Raw genomic sequence first — 18,545 nt, 5'->3', positions numbered from 1 at the left:
GCTGTTCCCAGCCCTTACATCACTCACAGGCATGGCCTGATAACTCCTTGCCTCAAGCCTGGCAAGGACACCATGCATGCTTTCCCTGTTTCACCCTCATTCCCACTGAGCAACTCCCAAGTGCTTGTGTGCACACAGGCTCACCTGGGTAGGCCCCTCAGGCGGGCAGACGGGAGGTGTGTTCTCTGATTTTCAAGTGCTCACAGGCCTTTCCCATGCTCTGTACCTCCTTCCATTGATACCTCTGCTGCTCCCTCCTTTGTAGGGGAGTTGATACCTGTGGGCATTATGTTAGATTGCTAGGGCTGTTGTAACAAAGGACCACTGATACGGTGGCTTAAGCACCATAAATTTATTTTCTCACACTTTTGGAGGCTAGAAGTTTTGATCAAGGTATTGGCTGGCTGTTTCTTCTGATTCTTCTCTCCTTGGCTTGTAGATGGCTGCCTTCTTCCTGTGTCTTTATATGGTCTCTGCTCTGTGTGTGTGTCTGTGTCCTAATCTCCTCTTGTAAGTATACCAGTCATACTGGATTAGGGCCACCCTAATAATCCCATTTTAACTTAATCACCCTTTAGAGGCCTTATCTCCAAATACAGTCATTTTGAGGTACTTGGGGTTAGGACTGCAACCGATGAATTTAAGTGGCAGGGGAGGGGTCACAATTCAGCCAATGATAGGCATGTTTGGCTAATTGTGAGATGGAATCCAGTAGAAAATTCTTCTCCCTGGCTATTTGGAGACACAGTAATTTTAGGCAGTCTCTGAGCACGACCTTGGAAACCAAGTAACCTCTTGGCCCCTTAAAAAGCTGTGGCCAGCTCTGTTCTCCTTCCTTGCCACACAGCCCCATTTCCCTTACTCCCTTGAGACAATGCTCCCTAGTGAAGTGTTTGCGTGTAAGATTTTCCTTCATGTTCAGTATTCTAGTGGGCCCCATCTTTCGTATGAATTTCTCTGGGTTCACCAAGCTTAGGCACCATGAGAAGTTTCTGGGCATTGATGCTGCAATTTGTCTTCCTTCTGTTGTGTTAGGCACAATTCCATGCAGCCAACTTTAAGTACCTACTATATACAAGATAATACAGAAATATAAAAATAAATGAGACACGGTACTCGTGATAATACAAGGCTTTTAGAAGAGGAAGAGGCATAGGTAAAAAGGATTTTAACACAATGGGAAATTAGATTATTAAAAACTCAAAATCGTTAGAATTGAGAAAGGGGTAAAGTCAGAGGTGCCTGTAACAGAAGTGAGCTTAGGACCTCCCTCAGGTTTTTCTGAATTAAAATCCCTAGTATTTGTGAAAAGAAATCTGCATCATTAACAAACTCCCCAGAAAAACGTGGTGTGTGCTAAATGTTGAGAAATTTCTTTAAATTTAAAGCAATGCTGTCCAAAAAATTCGGATAGTCTTTTCATAGAGTGGGGATCCAAAAGCATTGCCTAAGTCAGTGAACAAAAGTATGAGCCAACAGGGCAGTGATGCAGAAAAGGACTCCACACCTTCTGGATTCTGGATCGAGTGCGGGTACCCTAAACCTGATTGCATGGCGCCATTTAGGATTCCTTAAGTTGGGAAGGCATTAAGCCATTGTTAGAATGGCCCTCTGCTGTTCTTTATTCTGGAGGCTTTTCTTTTCTTTCTTTTTTTTTTTTTTTTTTCTGGAGGCTTTTCTTAAGGCTGCCAGAACCCCATGCCTGCTGGACTTATTGCTCAGCCTGTCCACAGAGAGGTAGTTGGCCTGAAGCTTTGAGAGGCAGTAAAGGTCAAACTCCCCACTGTTAACCAGGGGCAGTTGTTCCCAGTAACATCTCTCATAAACAACCTGAATCCTCCCCCTCAAATAGCCTTTGTCCTGAGAAGAGAAAAAAAGTTTATGATTACTTTCTTTCTTTCTTTCTTTCTTTCTTTCTTTTTAAAAGATTTTATTTATTTATTCATGAGAGATACAGAGAGAGAGAAGCAGAGACACAGGCAGAGGGAGAAGCAGGCTCCATGCAGGGACCCCGATGCGGGACTTGATCCCAAGACTCCAGGATCAGGCCCTGGGGTGAAGGAGATGCTAAACCGCTGAGCCACCCAGGGATCCCCTATGATTACTTTCTAATAAAAGTCTGTGGTGAGCTTGATTTCTGTGGAGCCTTCTCTGATAACCCCTAGGATCATCCAACTGATGGTGGATTTGATTCAACCCTGAATTCCACTACCATGGACTCTGGGGAGAGAACTGCTCACCTCTCTTAATGGAGAGAGACAAAGAAAGGCCATTTTTGGATTTGTGAGGTCACGTACCGCTCGGGAAGCACGGAATTTATTGAGTTTGCTGCCAGCTCAAGCTGTTTTCTCAAAATGACGGTCTCTCTAGGGAAAGATATTATGCTAATACTGTTAGAGGCTCAGAGGTTAGGTTATAAAACAATATTTATCTGCTCTTTTGTCAGCTTTATTTTTTGTTTTGTTTTAATGGTGGTTTAAAATGTGGAAAAGTCAAGGGAGAAGAAAAATCACACCAGATAAAAAGACTAGAGAAGGAAAGGGAGGGGAGTGGAGAGTCAGCAAAGAGAAAGGAAGCAGAGTACATCGACAGCTGAAAAACGTGGTAGAGTGAAAGAGGAAGAAAATTTAGATCCTGCCTTCATCCTCTTTCATTTGAGGAGAGCATGCGCATGGCTTCTCAGTGTCCTGATGCCTCCCCAAAATTGTCAGTGACCCTGGTTTTTCTTTCCACTGAATCTGAAGCAGATATTGAGGGATAATTTTGGAGAGTTTCTAGTTGCCTGAGCACAGCACTGAGGCTGTCCAGAGACACGGTAAGTCTAATGCTGTTTAGCGAAGGATGCAGACACAGAAAAAAAGAATAGTCTCTGGATTGGTGCCTTCTCCTGGCCCGTGCCGGCTGCCCTCCTCTGTGTCTCACCATCTCCCAGAAAAGCTTTCAACTGAATCCCTCATGCTTGCTCTCTTAGAAATACAGCTGCATGCAGTCCCTTGCTGTTTAGGGGACAGAGGTACCGGCTTTGCGTGGGGAGAGCAAGGATTCTGGACTCTGATCTGCCCCATTCTCCTCTCCCACTCCCATAGGAGGGAAACACTGAAACATTGGAAGGTCAGGCAGGACGTCCCATGGGGCATCTAGGAGTTTGCGCCTCATCACACACACCTAGATGTAGAAGGAGGGGACATCTCCCACCGTTAGGAAACAGAAGTGTAAGGGGCATCTCTCTTCTGCTCAATACGTTGCCCTTGTTGAAAAGAGACAGTGAAGGGCAAAAAGGAATCATTGAAAAGGCTATTTCAACATACAACTCTAGTTAGAAATATTATGTTGTTCACTTGGCTAGCAGGGTCAACTGTAAACACCTGGGGGACATGGCTGTGCCGTCTCTTCTTCTCTTATATTCTCACTCTCTCTCCCCTGACAGTCTGGATATTCTTCTGCGAGGGGCTACTTGATGAATGAAAGCCAGGACATAATTTTGAAGCAAAAACTTTTGCTTCTTCTTTGTATTAAGAAAATGTTAATTATAAAAGGTAAATATAATTTGATATAGGCCTACCTGTTGCTTCTTGCTTCTGTTGCCTTTATTTTTGGTATCAAATCCAAATATTCCCAAGACCAATATCAAGGAGCTGACCCCTAATGTTTTCTTTTAGGAGTTTTATGGCTTCAAGGTCTTACATTCAAGACCTAAATCCATTTTGAGCTGATTTTTGGATATGGTGTAACTTAGGGATCCTGTTTCATTCTTAGGCATGTGGACATCCAGTTTACCCAATGCCATTTATTGAAGAGACTGTCCTTTCCCCATTGTGCATTCTGAGTGCCTTTGTCATAAATTAATTCACCATATGTGTATGCATGGGTTTATGTCCGGGCTCTCGATTCTGTTCCACTGATCTATGTGTCTGTTTTGATGCCAGTACCATACTGTTTGGATTACTATGGCTTGAAATCAGGAAATGTAATGACTCCAGCGTTCTTTTTTCTCAAGATGTTTTGCGTATTCAGAGTCTTTTGTGATTCCATGCACATTTTAGGACTATCTTTTCTATTTCTATTAAACATGCAATTGGAATTTTGATAGGGATTGCATTGAATCTGCACATCACTCTGTAGAGTAGGGACATCCGAGTAACATTCCTGGCCTTTTTTCCCACAGAAAGCAAAATGACTTATTATGGAGTTTCCAGACCCTCCCTATTTCTGCTATTCAGGATCTGCCCATGTGCATATTTTCATCTGCTCTCTGCTGCCCCTATCAGGAGAGGCATGTGAGTGTGAAGAATTTGTGCCAGTGTCAGGATGAATAAGCATGTCTTACTCAGGGTTAATTAGCAAGACCATTTTGCCCCAGGCTTGGTCCATTTTACTCATCTTCATTAGTAATAAGGGTGATATTTTAATCTCTGTCTATCTGACTTTTTTGCCCATCTCTCAGGTGGAGAAAGTAGCCTGTTACTAAATCACTTCCTAAAACCTCAAAAAAATCAATGCCAGAAGGGCAAGGTAGAGCCATGAGAAAAAAATGGGCCAAGAATTTTGATGGTAGGCAAAATCCAGATCAAAAGGAACCAGATACCCAGTGTGAAATAGCTTGGGGTTTGCCAGAGGCACCTCTTCCTTAAGATACTCTACATCCAGCTACTGGAAAATGGTCATAATATGAGGATTTACATAGAATGAGACAGTTTACTATCATCTTCTGGAAATTGGCACAATTTGGGTGCAAATAGACAATGCCTGAAATGAGACTGGCGCCCTTTAGAGTTGTACAATCTATCCTTCAGGCAGAGCCAGTTAAAAGGACTGGTGTCCTACACCATCTTAGGGGAAAGGGGCACACCCATACACCAAGTTCCTTCTTCCCTTGCTCATTGGAAGCAGCCCTCATGCAAATCTGTCCAGTCCCTCAGAGGCTCTTACTGGATTGGCTTTGCCCTGTGACTCAGTTTGAGCTCCAGGAGCCATCCATGGTGATATCTATCTGAAGATATCCACATTCTGTACAGACCAGCCTCTTATGTCGTCCTATTTTAGGATATTTTTAGGTATTCTCAGATACCATATCTTTCTCAGAACTACCAAACACCTGACCCTACCAGTTTGTCATGGTAAATACCACTCACCCAATCCCCAAACAATTTACTAATGCTTATGCAGCCCAGCCATGGGTCAGGATCCCTGTTCAATCCCCATCTCTGCAACAGCCTAGCACAGGAGGTATTCAAAAAAGCTGTTGAATGAATAGATAAATGGGTAAATTCCCCACATGTATACATAGTGCAGCATCCTTGCTGAGTCACATTTGTCTAAAATTTATTCATTCATATATCACCTTTGTGCCTTTCCCCACACCCATGTTGTTCCAGAACTATTATATTGTTAGTATTCTTTAAATTGACTCACTTTTATCCTTAAATGTTTTGAGTAAAACTCCTAACTGAATGAAAAACAGCATCTTGGTATCTTTTTACTACTAAAATGTTCGAACCTCACACCATGGAAAACCATGTCATGTATTAACTATTGTGCAAATATCACGCTTCAGGAAGCATTGCCCTAGGTCCTGGGGTCCACCATGAGCTGAATCAAGATCCAACAAACTCCCTGGTGCCAGCCGAATAATGCAACCCACAGGCCTTGTCAAAGGCAGTACAGATTGTGACACTTGTTAGCAAAAGGACAGGAAGAGCTGGTGTCTGGAACAACTCGGAGAGGTAGGCCACAGGCTCACAGGCTCACAAGCTGTCAACTCCATCAAAAGAAGACAGAGCTACACCTGCCAGCCAGAGGAAATGAATCAGAACAATTATTCAGAGTCATTTGTCTGGAAGAGGGAAGAGACTTTTTTCTTCTTTTGCAAGAAATGCTTAGATAAGCATGACCCCTACTGGGGAACTAGCACCTGCCAAGTCACTGTCTGGAAACCCAGATAATTCCATACTCTCACTTGCTGATGAAGTCCCCTTGGCATCGGTTGTCAGGGCTGTCCAATACTCAGTGAGAGAGCTTCTGCTCAGCATCCCGACAAAAGACACTGCTTTCCTGCATCTGCTTGGTTATTAGGGAACAGGTGTCCTTGGGTCATATAGCTCTGGGTGTGATAAAGACTAGCCAGGAGAGGCAGCTGATCCTGACTTGCTGAGCAAAGCTACAGAAGCCACTCTGTGCCTGGGAGCAGAGCTGTAGAAGCTGTCTCCCTCTTGGTTCTAATTGTGGGGTGCCTTGGGCATACTTTAGTCCACAAAAAATTCAGGAAAATAAGGGGAAGAAGGTGTGTTAGGCACTGCTGGCTGCTTTAAGAATAGACATTGTATATCCTTCATTATGAAACTTCAGAGTAAGCCTTCATTTGTAGATAACCAAATAATGTAAGCACTCATCCTGAACTTGCTGGAAAGCCAGGGCATTTCCCAGGCATTTCTGAGGTTTCCAAAGACTGCTTTATGTTAAAAAAAAAAAAAAAAAAAAAACCCATTTACTTCCCCCTCGCCTCACTCCAGGCTGCTTTCTGAACTTAAGTTTGTTCATGTTGGCTGCCTCAATCACGTCTCATGGTCTAGCCTCTCAACCACTTTGCACATTGCCACACACACCTCACTACCAGAGTAGATGCAGGATCCTCTTTAAAGCCCCAAAGCACAGCAAGCATGAGGTCACCATGCCATGGGGGCTTATTTATCCACTCAGACAAAAATTCTCTTTTAAAAGTCCTATGTTTACAATTTCAGCCCCCTTCTCTTTCTCCTCATCCTCAGAGCCTCACAGGAGGAAACAGAAGATTTTTTTAAAAGGTAAAAGGAACTTGCTGGAGGTATATTACCCATGATGAAGACAGCCCTATAATTATTAAACAAATTTTGACCATCCAGTCTAAAGTATATGCATTTGAAACTCATCATTTGCTTTTACCTATGAATGACTAAATTATTTGTGTATTCATGTATGTATGTATGTATGTATGTATTTAGCAGACCTGCATAACACCTACTGAGTGCTAGGCACTGTGCTGTGCAAATATTAGCCCATTTAATCCTTATAACAACCAGGGACGCCTGGGTGGCTCAGCGGTTAAGCGTCTGCCTTTGGCTTAGGGCATGATCCTGGGGTCCTGGGATCGAGTCCCATGTCAGGCTCCCTGCCTGGAGCCTGCTTCTCCCTCTGCCTATGTCTCTGCCTTTCTCTCTGTGTCTCTAATGAGTAAATAATAAAATATTTTCTAAAAATCCTTATAACAATCATAAGAGGTTATTGTCTACTTTTGCTTCCATTTGATAGATGAGGGCATTGAGGCACAGAGAGACTGGATAACTCATCTGACATCAACAGCCAGAAAGTAGCAGAGCAGGATTTAACCAGGTCTATTGGCTCTGTAGTCAGTGCTCTTAACTACTTGACCGCACTTCTCTGTAGTGGTCCCCATCCACACAGAGGGACACCTAGTCCCAAAGACAAGCCCAGGCTTACACAGTGGGGCAAAAGAGAAGAAATGCTGTCCAGTGTGTCATCTTTCCACCATCAAGGTTCAGAAATATTGTCTTATAACCCCTTCCCCAGTTCATAACAACCCTGTTAGTTGTATGTTCTCTCAGTTTTACATTTGGGAGAACTGAGGCACAGTAAGCAGTGGAGCTTGGATTTGACTCCATACCTGTCTGACTTTTTAAAAAATATGTTCTCCATTAAGAAGGGCACAGGATGAGGTGAGCACTGGGTGTTATACTACATGTTGGCAAATTGAATTTAATTAAAAGTCTTTAAAAAATAAAGAATATGTTCTCTCCACTATACAGAGCACTGTGTCTATATGGTGTTACCAAAGATAGTTTTTGTGTTTTTTTTTAATTAGCTTTATTTTTAATCTTTTATCTGCAATGCTAAGTAAGGCTTGAAGAGTTCAGAAGGAGAAAAACTAAATTTCAAAGACAAGATTATGCAGTGATTAATTGCATGAGTACTGTGTTTGAGCCATGTGTGAAAGGAAAAAGCAATTTGCTACAATTAGAATATAAGTTTTGGGGCCCAGGCATGTTGCTGCACAGCTTCCTTAACATGCTTTCCGCCCCTATGTTCCTTGCCCATCAATTTCCCATTACTCACAGTCAGTGAGGCTCTCTCTCTGAAATGCATTCATCTTCTTCAAATATGGCAATGACAATAGTAATAATAATGCCTTCAATATAGTTCTGTTCATCTAATGGCTATTTAGGCGTTCACTGGAGGTGTGCATCCATTGCGATGTCTGGATTTGAATCGTAGTTCATTACTTAGACCATCAGCAAGTTATTTAACCTCTTTGCACCTCAGTTCTTTGTTGAAAAGGCAAAGTGGTATATGAGGTGCTAATAGCAGTGCCTGGCACATAGATCAGAGCTTGGTAAATGTTAATTATTATTATCATTTGTCAACCATAATGGTAGGTACTGGCTCTACAGATAAAAGGTAAGTGTAGTGTGGCTGCAACTCAAATTTAATCATTATAACTGAGATGGAGTGCATCCTTACCATGACTCTACTTGGTTAAACAAATGTAACATGGGAGTAAAAATTTATCCAACGCAGTGGTTCTGTTTCTTGACCAGTGCCTCAAAATCAGAGGGATGCTATGGAAGCAATTCTGAAGTTATCTACATATTTTTTTTCAATCTTGGCTCTATGTGAAAATGAAGAATCCATGATGTTGGGAGACGGCAACTTCTGACAATAGGTCAGACTGAACTCATGTTGCAGGACTTTTCTAGTGCTACGAATACTAGCTACATTAAAACTAGAAAAAAATGAATACATAGTCTTTTAAACATATATACTTTCTCTCTCATACCAGCCATGTGCTTGACCTTATTTTGTACTCTAAAGGAATCAAAGGAAATACCTAGGTGCTAGAAACAAAGGAAATTAAGCAAAAGTGTTAAGTAAGAGATAATGCTGTACAGGTCACAGGATTACTGGTCTAATATATAGGTCATATGAACTACTGATTGAGATTTTTACAATACACAAGGGCAAGATACTTGACTTTGGAGAAAGAGAGAGAGACAGAGAGAGAGAGAGAGAGAGAGATTGAGCTGCAACTGAGACCCCCAGTTAGATTGAGCCCCATGCATAAGGCTAGGGGCTTTGAATACTATTCTATAAAAAGGAAGATGAAAAGCATCCATGAAAAGGAGATAAAACATCAGTCTCCAGCTCACAGAAGTTTCTATATAACTGTAGGTGAGAAAACAAAATCACCATAAGAAATAGAAATATTGAGCCTGTGGCTCCTGGGTGGCTCAGTTGGTTAAGTGTCCGACTCTTGGTTTTGGCTCAGGTCATGATCCCAGGGTTGTGGGATTAAGCCCCACGTCAGGCTCCATGTTCAGTGGGGAGGAGTCTGCTTGAGATTCTCTTCCTCTCCTTCTCCCCCTCTTTCTGGCTGCACACTCTATTTCTTCCTAAAATAAAAATAAATATTTTTTAAAAAAAGAAATGTTGAGCCTGAAGCACACATGGTAGATGACCTGAATTCTTATTATTATCATAATTCAGAAAACACCCAAATAGGAAATAGAGGCAAAATTTGTTTTGGAATTAGTGTGACTACAAGGATCTTAACAGCTAAAAATTTAAAACCACTCTGCAAGAATACTTCCAGGACACATGGACCTACCACAGGGGGGAAAAATTCTGAACATGAGTTCCCTATTCAATTGCAAATTAAAAATCAAAGGGAAATAGGGAATTCAGCAGGTAATAAAAAGAATTAACACAACATGGAAAAAAGAAAACAAGCTGGCAAGAAAATAAAAAGATAATATGTAGAGACAAAAATGATAAAACAGAAATCATATTAAAAATAAAGAGTATGGGGGCAGCCCCCGTGGCTCAGTGGTTTAGTGCCGCCTTCAACCCAGGGCTTGATCTTGGAGACCGGGGATCGAGTCCCATGTTGGGCTCCTTGCATGGAGCCTGCTTCTCCCTCTGCCTGTGTCTCTGTCTCTCTCTGTGTGTGTCTCTCATGAATAAATAGATAAAATCTTTAAAAATAAATATTACTCAGCCATTAGAAATGACAAATACCCACCATTTGCTTCAACGTGGGTGGAACTGGAGGGTATTATGCTGAGTGAAATGAGTCAATCGGAGAAGGACAAACATTATATGTTCTCATTCATCTGGGGAATATAAATAATAGTGAAAGGGAATAGAAGGGAAGGGAGAAGAAATGGGTAGGAAATATCAGAAAGGGAGACAGAACATAAAGACTCCTAACTCTGGGAAACGAACTAGGGGTGGTGGAAGGGGAAGAGGGCGGGGGGTGGGGGTGAATGGGTGACGGGCACTGAGGGGGGCACTTGACGGGATGAGCACTGGGTGTTATTCTATATGTTGGCAAATTGAACACCAATAAAAAGTAAATTTATTATTAAAAATTTTAAAAATAAAAAATAAATAAATAAACAAACAAAAAAATAGAGTATGGTATGCCTGGGTGGCTCAGTGGTTAAGTGCCTTTGGTTCAGGTTGTGATTCTGAGTTCTTGGGATCAAGTCCTGCATCAGGCTCCCTGCAGGGAGGCTGCTTCTCCCTCGCATGTTCTCTGCCTCTCTTTGTGTCTTTCATGAATAAATTTCAAAAATCTTTTAAAAAGAAGGAGTATGCAGAAAATAATATGCATATTTGAACAATAAGCAAAAAATAAACTTTGAAGAACAAAAAGTATAGTCATTAAAATTGAAAACAGCATGCTGGATTTAAGTAGAAGATTAGATACAGCTGCAAAAAGAATCAATAAGCTGGAAGATAAACCTCAGGAAATAAAGTAGATTATGTCACAGAGAGATAAAATTATGACTCATTTTTAAATGAGGACATAAGAACGTTTAAGAGTACTTGTAATAGAAATTTCAGAAAGAGTGAATATAAAGAATATAAATATAAAGAGTGAATATAAAGAATAGAAAATATGAGAGAGAAGCAATATATAAAGGGATAATGGCTGAGAATTTTTCTAAAATAAACAAAGGTAGTTTGAAACACACACTAAGTTCTGAGAAGAGAAAATATAGCCACCTCATAGTCTGGCACATCACAGTAAAACTTCTGAACCTTAAAAACACTAAGAGAAAAAGAAAGATTATCCAAGAAAGAATTATAATTAGATTGACTGCAGAGTTCCTATAAACAGCAATAAAGACCAAAGAACAGTAAAATGATCTCAAAGTTCTTATTAAAATAACTGCCATCCTAGAATTTAATGCCAGCTCTCATACTCAAGAGCAGTGGTGAGACAGTACATTGGTGAGCATCCTAGAGTAATTAGGTCCAAGCCTTGTCCCCATGGAGCATCAGATTAAAAGGACACTGGAAATCACTGTAAACCAGTACTTATGGACTTAGAATCCCCCCTCCCCCAAAGAAAATAGAACCATCTTTTTCTTTCTAGAAAAAGATGGGAATCCCATGGCAGATATATGAGGATTGATTTCAGATTCTTAACCTACTCCAGCCTCTCAGATTAAATCTGTTCTCAGAGATAGGCTGGGTTCATATTACAGGCAGGTGATTGAACTGGCCTGAGAATCCCTGTTGGAAGACACACATAGTTGCCTGGATTGGTCAGGAAAACTCTGATATTGTTACAGTCTTGAAGAGCTTATGAGATACTGAATGAAATAGGTAAGTTTATAATTCCCATAAAGAGTGAGTGTGCTCTAAAGGAGAAAAGTAAGGTGCCATGGCCACTCAGATGTCCAACTCCTCATTGTCTATAGTTCAGACTCAGTCTGACATTCTGTCTTTCACTATCATGTCCCATCATAACTTCTCCAAGATAATCTTTCACTACTTCTCAAACTAACACTCTCCTCCAAATGGTTGGGCTGTTCACTAACCCTTGAAAACAAGTCTCATTTTAAGAACTACATATTAAATAGATATGGGTTGCCTGTTGGTTGATTAGTTGCGTGGCTGAATAAACAAAAACAATTCCTATCTCCTTATGTCTTAGCATCTCAGTTATGCTAACTTGCTGTGGATAGATTATAAACCAGGTTGTACAGAAAGAGAAATCTCTATTACACAAAGTATGTGACCTAACCTCCAGGTTGTGACAGATTTCATTAAAGCTCATAGTATATTACAGAAGTTTAAGATGCAAGGTTTGGAGGCAGGTCTGAGATCTAATTCTGATTCTACCATTAGCTCTGTGACCCTGGGTAAGATACAATTTCTTTGTGTCTCAATACCAAACCATAGGAATAAAATTAAGGCATTACTCATATAGTACTTGCAAGAATTTAATGAAGCAATATATGTAAAATTAAAATGTGCCTGATACATGGCACATACTCAATATAAGTTAGCATGCATTGCCATTATTTTTATTAACACTTAATCAACACAGAATGAGGAAGAAACATTTGCTATTTCATTTACATATTGTTGCAGGTAAGAGAAGGGCATCTAAATGAAGATTTAAAGAGGACCATACGATCTTCCAATTTTCTATAATCCTATACCTACTCACAAAATGTAGAGAAACTACTGGGACTAGATACTAGGTCTTTGATTCTCAATCTCCCTTTCATTCTATCAGCTTTATCATGAGTATAATCCAAGTCTCCTGGCTCATAACCAAATCAGCACTTTTACACTTTTATTATTATTATTATTATTATTATTACAACAACAGCCACTGATAATACTTACCCAACAACCACTGCTATTATTGCCTCTATCACCACAACCATAACTAATGCCACTGTTGTGTTAGCCTCACTACCTTCCCCCTAGAAACCATTTATGATGCACCAGCCTTGCACTAGACACTTAAAAAGTTATTTTCTCAAAAAATGTATTATCTCTAATCATTACAACAACTCTGCAAGAATTTTACTTATTTCCCCATTTTACAGATGAGAAAATTCTTAAGTAGCTTGCTCACCACTCACAGCCAGTGGGCAGAGGAGTCAGGATTCAAACCTAGACCCAAAGCTCTCAAGACCATACCTTTTCTACTTCACCAATCTGCCTCTCTACCTAAATGTATTTGAGCACAATAGAACAGATTTGTGCCAGAGTTTTACAGCTGTTTCTCTCAGTCTGCAAAACAGATTGCTCCCAGTTGCTGAGCCTGATGATCAGTGCCAATTTGTCAAAATGCCAATGGTGTTTTAATGATTTAGAAAAAGCACAGGCTGACAGTTTTTTTTCTACACCCAGCAGATGCCTCTGTTCCAAGAACTGTAACAGCATCAAAGTGGAGTGCACCCACTGACTTGCAATGTTTCCTGCAAATGACAAGTCTGTGGACGTCATCTGGGGACCAAGGGCAAGGATGAGCTCTGTCATGCTTATCTGCTGGGAAAAGGAAAACAAAAAAACTAACCAAGATAAAACCACCATGGGGCTGGGAATCTGGCAGAAGATGGCCTGAAGATTAGTTTTAGATAAGTCCTGTCTTCCTCCCTGTATTTCTAAAGCCTTGAAACTTCAGCTTTCTCACTTTGGCTCCTCTATTCCAGCTCTTCGCATAATTATTTTGATAAAGTGTATCCCAAAACGATGGCCTCACTGAAGTCTATTTGACAAGAACGCAAAGCAGTAATGGGGAGGAGAAAGCTGTGTGGCATGGGAGCCACAGATAAATGGGGGCTATTTGTAAGGCAGTGTGAAAAACAGGAGAGTGATGGTAGCCATTTTGCTAGATGTGGGACTTATGGACTCATATGTCTTTTAGAACTTGGTGATTGTGCTTCAAGATGATGGAGAAAAATGAACAAGTGACTGCACACCAAATATAATCCACCTTTCTGAGAGCAGGAAGCAGGAGCCCATGCTCATGCCTCATGTGGCATTTCTGCACACCATTTGTCTTCTGGGCTGGGAAACTCACATGCCTTAGAAACTTCTGCGGAGTTTCAAAGGTAGGATGTGCTTTGAATTTGGAGTTATTACAGCTCATTCAAATTCTCATTTTCCAAACATTTGCTAAATCTTATCAGGAGCTGGTTTTCTGAGGCAGGTCCAGCATCTGAGCATATAAAGAAGCAAGGAGGAATTCTGAGAGGCTCTAGGGAAAGAGAGTATGATGAGGATGTAGGAGTGGTAAACTTCCCGTAGAGGGAGTTGCCTACATCAGGTTGTTAGCAGCCTATGTGGTGGTGCTGCTGCTTCTGACAATGATGATACCGTACTAGCCTTTCGGACTTGCAAAGCATTTAGTCTGTGTCAGATTTACACTAGGATCTTCATATACAACAGGTGTCATAAGTTTTCTCCTCTCTCTGGCATCCCACATACTTTGTTTTTAGTCCCTTACCTCTTCTCTTTTCTTTTCTTTTTTCTTTCCTTCTTTCTTTCTTCTTTTTTTTTTTTTTGCTTCAAATTGCAAAGTCTGTGTTGTGAGAGGCACAGACCATGATCAGATTTTCTGAGATAGAGAAAGGTGTGGTGAGTTATGCCATAGAGGTATGGTTGCAGGTTGCAGATGAGTGTTCCCAGATGAGGGTAAAGGGAGAACATCAGAGAGGACACAAAGCTTTGGTATTGATGAGGACCTCTGAGAAAAGAGCCTCCTAGCTGGACACCCTGAGAGCTGGCTGCATTGACTTTTTGACTAGGTTTTTTGGCTGTCATAACAAATACCACAGAGTGCTTAAGCAACAGAAAATTATTTTCTCATGATTCTAGAAGCCAGAAGTCCAAGATCAAGGTGTTGGTAGGGTTCATTTCCTCTGAGGCCTCTCTTCTTGGCTTGTATGTGGCTGGTTTTTCCCTCTGTGGTGTCCTAATTTACTCTTCTAATAAGGATACCAGTCATTTTGGACTAGATTCTACCGTAATGATCTCATTTGAACTTAGATGTCCTTTAAAAACTCTATCTCCAAATACAGTCACCTTCTAATGTACTGGGAGTTAGTGTTTTTACATATGAACTTTGCTGGGCCCATTATTTAGCCCATAACAATGGCCTAAGGCACAAGGAACACCATAAAACCTTAGGTAGTTTAAGGAAAGAGGGGAAAGTACAGAGGATTTGCTAGATTCTCTTTCCCAAGTAGAATAGCAAGGCAACAAGATTCCATAGTAGAAATGGCTGCATGTCATATCCATGCAGGAAAGCATGAGCTCGCCTCGCAAAATTTGTCAAATTCAGAGTGGCGGGGCCAAGCCCTTTGTACCTAAGAGCAGGTCAGACCTAGCGTAGATAGGCAGAGGCTCTAAAAACTGTGTCATCAGGAAAAAGAGAAAAGGAACCTACTTTCTACTAAGCTACGAACAAGGGCATCTCAGAGAATGTCAGCATGCATAGAGGTTATAACCAATCTTGCTATTTGTGTGACCCTTCCTGTGTGCCAGGTGCTGTTCTAGGTTATAGCTTCATCTGAATCAGATCGTTTGATTCTATCATCAACTCTACAAAATAGCTATTATGATTGCCCTCATTTTACAGATGAGAAAACTGTGCCATGGAGAGAACTTGCCCTGGTTACAGGCAAAGAAGTGGCAGAACCAGATTCCAAAGCATAGGCCAAGCTCTTGACTGGAGCTAATATCAATCACTACCCAACAAGACGTCCACGCTGATGATAAAAGGAAATGCTTCTCTGTCTGTTGGCATACAAGTGGTAGCTGAAGACCCCTTACTACACCCTTGCTGCCCTGTCATTTCATATGTTCTGAGATGATAGTTCTGACACAGGGAACTTATAATTTAAAAAATCAAGTTCTAATAAGATTAAGTAATTGTATATTTTAAAATATAAATAAATAGCTGAGTTTTCAGCTAATATTTGTACACAATACACATAAATTATTTTATCAAATAATTACAAACACCACTTTGAGATGATATTTTATTCCTATTTTATAGAAAAGGACACTGAGCCCCTATAAGTTAAGTAACTTGTGTAAAGACACTACTAAATACTATAGCTAAGATTTGAACCCTGGGTGCTGGGGTGGCTCAGTTGGTTAATATCTGCCTTTGACTCAGCTCATCATCTTGGGGTCCCAGGATCAGGCCCCATACCCTGGCTTCCTGCTCAGAGGGGAGTCTGCTTGTTCCTCCCCGTTGCTCATGCTCTCTCTCTCTCTCATAAATAAATAAATAAATAAATAATCTTAAAAAAAAAAGATTTGAACTCATCTGCTTGACTCCAAAACCCTTCCAATTTTAAAATGCATGCTGTCATTTTTTATTCATTCATTTTACAGTTACCGAATGAGAGCCAGCTATGTATCAGGCAGTATTTTGAAGCTGGGAATACAGCAGTGAACAAGACAGGCAGGTCTCTCCTGTATGGAGCTTAAATTTTAGGGTAATCAGAGGAGAATTAGAATAAAAAACAAGGAAACAACTAGGTAAGCAAGAAAATACCAATAATACTATGTGAAAAGAAAATGAAGTTATATGATAAAGGAGCTACTTTGAGGGGGTCAGACCTGAAGAGAAGGAGCCACCCAAGTGAATGCTTGAGGGAAAAGTCATTTGGCCAAAAAAGTTAGTTAGCTCCATGGCCTCAAGGTTGAGATAAGCTTGGCATACTTAAGAAATGAAATAACCTCTCATGTAGTTGCCGTCAGATGTCAGCTGTGGCCACAGTCATATGAAAGCATCACCAGACTGGATGTACAAGATAGTTCACCGAATATATATGGCTGGTAGCTCAACTGGAGCTCCACCTGAGCCCCTCCACACATGGCCTCTCTGAGTGGTATGTACTTCTCACAGCATGAAGGTAGGGTTCCAATAGAAGATGTCCAAGACCAAACATTCCATGACGCAGAAAGCAGAATCTAGCTTGAAGTTAGCACAGAGTCACATCTACAATATTCTAATAGTTGAAGCAAAGACAAGGTCTGGCTGGACTCAAGAGGGTTGAACTGGGTTCAACAGTGTTCCCCCAAATTCATATCCATGCAGAATCTCAGGAATGTAAACTTATCTTCTAGGGTCTTTACTAATGTACATAGTGAAGATGAGGTCATATTGGATTGGGGTGGGCCCTAATCCAATGACTGGCATCCTGTGTAAGAGGAGAGACACAGAGACAGAGATGCAGGGAAGAAACTCGTGTGGTGATAGAGGCAGGGATGGGGGTGATGTACTGCCAAGCCAAGAAACACTAAGGATTGCCAGCAGCCACCAGAAGCTAGGAGAGGCAGGGAACATCTTCTCTGAATCCCCAGAAAGAACCAACCCTGCAGGCACCTTGATTTAGGACTTGTGGTCTCCAGAATTATGAGAAAATAAATTTCTATTGCTTTAAGCCTTTCAATTTGTGGTAATTTGTTACAGCAGCCTTAGAAAACTAATAAACAGGTGGAGAAACTCCACTTCCCGATGAGCGTGAAGGTCACATTGCAGAAGAGAAAAACAGCGATGACAGATACCATCAAGGCCACCTTTGGAAAGACCCAACCTGCTACTAGTTTTCATACCCCACACAGTAATAGCCTCAGGAGCTATAGTTTGGGTTCCCCTTCTTTTAATAATTCATATGTTCTATTTTTATTTATGAGCCAGTGTGTGTGCGTGTGTGTATGTGTGTGTTCCTTGCTTAAGGAACTTTGGAAAGTGTTGGAGTGTGAACAAACCAGTAACATTTTTTCCCCTGGGTTAGGGCTACAGTTTACACGTCAACCTGCAAGTTTCACTGCCCTTTCTGCCAGACTGAATTTCAAACTTTTTCTCAGCAGAATGTGAAGATGGAGCTAAAGTTTTGACAATTTCTGTGGCTGAGATCAAGGAACCATAATTAACCACCAAAGTATTGGTGGATGTTGCTGCCACTTCACACAAAACAGCAGGGCCAGTCCAGCCCAAAGCTAGAAGACCACAGGAAATGGGCATATGCGACAGCTACCCATGGGTTTGAAAAGACGGAGTGTGTCTCAAGCACTGAAGAGGTATCTACAAGTCTTTGTGTCTTCTGAGCATGCCTCAGGAGGCTGTTCTCCTGTTGTTTACTAGGAATCTGAAATTTAAGGCTTGAAGCTTAAAGACCATGGAATTACTGGCATCTTGTTGTTAACTGAGACAGTGGATGTGGATAAGCTTTGAAAGATGTAACAAATAAAAGCAGAGATTATCATGGATGTTTAGCATTGGATCATGATTGACTCCAGCTCCTAACAAATCCTTCTACCATATCTCTCCACTAACAGGGAACTCACTACCATATAAATGCATTATGGATACAGCCATCAGAGGTGAGGAAGTTTGCTGTCTGTCCAGATAATTTAGTAGCAGGCAGAGGAGGTGGAGAGAAAGTCATCCATGAGATGACAAAAACCCATGCCTTTGCGATGCATGGATGTAAAAAAAACCTGCATGACAAGAAGCCCTTGTTGAAAATCCAAAAATAAAATTAGCCCAAGAAGATTGAAACAACAGGACAGGGTTCAAATAGGATCAAAAGTAAAACTACTTTGAGGGAACATTTTCATAACAAAGGGGTTATGGTTCCCTCTTCCCATTCTCAAACAGAAAGGAAATGTGAAAAAAAAAAATTCTGCCAAAATGGAGTTTACTAGGGAAAAAATTACAAAGT

At 41.0% G+C, this 18,545-nt stretch overlaps 1 long non-coding RNA gene across 2 annotated transcripts in view; it reads left to right on the top strand.

The window, feature by feature from the left end:
* The window catches only part of LOC144323821 (uncharacterized), a 44,310-nt gene extending 26,220 nt beyond the window's left edge, over positions 1 to 18,090 (top strand). Inside the window, exons 2-3 of one of the 2 annotated variants that reach the window (XR_013389161.1) lie at positions 13,213 to 13,913; positions 17,692 to 18,090. This is a non-coding gene — a long non-coding RNA (uncharacterized LOC144323821). Of the gene's footprint in view, positions 1 to 13,209; positions 13,914 to 17,691 lie in introns of both variants that reach the window. The other variant, XR_013389160.1, reaches the window with a different exon arrangement.
* The last annotated feature ends 455 nt before the right edge of the window (positions 18,091 to 18,545 follow it).

Source organism: Canis aureus, chromosome 11 (assembly GCF_053574225.1).
Source record: "Canis aureus isolate CA01 chromosome 11, VMU_Caureus_v.1.0, whole genome shotgun sequence".
In the NCBI taxonomy this organism is placed as follows: Eukaryota; Metazoa; Chordata; class Mammalia; order Carnivora; family Canidae; genus Canis; species Canis aureus.
The sequence above is the reverse complement of the archived record's forward strand: the minus strand, read 5'-3'. Positions and strand labels throughout refer to the sequence as shown.